Here is a 1,555-nt window from a genome sequence, read left to right as displayed (position 1 = left end):
GTTTGGCAATTCAGACTTCTCTTTTTGAAGTAATAAGGTGTTACCCAACCTCAGTTTAGATAAAGAACGCCAATTTTCCGAACTCAGATACAGTAGATATCAAGCGGAGCCTATCCAGACCAGCTGGCTAAGGACAGAGGGAATATCGCTGTGAATACGTAAAAAAAACAATAAAAACGTCTTAATCCTATTAATATAAGTAAAAATAATATTTTAATAAAATAAAAAAAGAGTTTCGCCCAACGTGGGGCTCGAACCCACGACCCTGAGATTAAGAGTCTCATGCTCTACCGACTGAGCTAGCCGGGCACTTTTTAGTTAATAATAAAAACTGAACTATATCTAAAAAGTAGAAACGGTTTATGTTCGTTGCTTTCGTTATTTTGCGTTAGTTGCGTACACTCTTCACGCTCGGACGAGGCCCTCGTGCGAGCCACTCCACCGAAGCAAGAGGTCGCTCTCCACAAGCTCGGATAACAAAGTTGTCGACAAACCATTACACGTGATGCAAGTTGGTTTTACGCTGATAAATGAGATTAACCTATCAACAGTGACTCCATTGTTTATCAAATGTTCATTGTTAATAAAAAAAAATTACGAAAGTCAATACATTTTACCCAATTTTTTTTAATCACTTAATTTTTTAGTGAAATGATATCACCTTTCATGGTTCTGTAAGCGGCATTGACTTTCTGAATAATTTATCTTTACGAAAGTGTGATTCTAAGAAGCTGGAGTTTAAAATCAATTATATAAAAACGAAAAGAATGCTTCAACAATAGCGACACACTTACCTATGCCCGTCTTCACTAAGGGTAGACAAGGCAATGCCTAAGTAAGTAACGCCTAATCAATAAAAATTCCTAGGCATACATTTACCGTTCACCGATAAATTTTCACTAGGCAACTCATATTGTAACCTAACGTGCCTATAGCTCCTGCCAAAAGGTGTGGTATTTTGTGTTTATCTTATATTTTTTTGTAAAGATTTCAGGTTATTAAAAAAAGCCGCGTGACGTATGTACACGCGTAAGAAGTTATACTTCTTTGGCGTAACAAGATCTTATAACTTCAAAAACGAGTTTCGAGTCCCCTTTCCTTTACGATCCGCCTAATCGGTGTCGTAACTTTAGACGGCGCATATCGACGTTAGACATCACATAAGAGTTCGTGAAACGTTTTTTATCTGTAGGAATCACCTAAATCACTAAGTATCCGATTAAGGCGATACCTAAGTTGACTGAAAACGGAAATTAATCTCCCAGTTGAATTTAGAAACGGTTTCTTGTGACTTTTAACCCGTGTTTTTTAAATACTACTTCGTGCTATTTTCAGAATCATACTTAATAACTGTGCAATTGTTGTTCCGCGTATTTGCTTCCCATTTCAATCATGTTCCACTCAATTTGTTCAGAAATCACATAATAATGGCTAAAACGGGCTAAACCACGCGGACATAGTAATATAATAATCCAAAATCCGCCATCTAGACTATCGCGCAGCTTCATTCTAATTGACGGCCGATTGGCGCAGTGGGCAGCGACCCTGCTTTCTG

The 1,555-nt window shown here is 37.7% G+C and overlaps 1 non-coding gene across 1 annotated transcript; it reads right to left on the bottom strand.

Annotated features, from left to right (window-relative positions):
• Positions 1-236: 236 nt before the first annotated feature.
• Trnak-cuu lies at positions 237-309 on the bottom strand. Its single transcript has one exon. It is a non-coding gene; the product is annotated as a tRNA-Lys (tRNA).
• Positions 310-1,555: the final 1,246 nt, after the last annotated feature.

This window comes from Pararge aegeria, chromosome 9, assembly GCF_905163445.1.
Source record: "Pararge aegeria chromosome 9, ilParAegt1.1, whole genome shotgun sequence".
Classification (NCBI taxonomy): Eukaryota; Metazoa; Arthropoda; class Insecta; order Lepidoptera; family Nymphalidae; genus Pararge; species Pararge aegeria.
The sequence above is the reverse complement of the archived record's forward strand: the minus strand, read 5'-3'. Positions and strand labels throughout refer to the sequence as shown.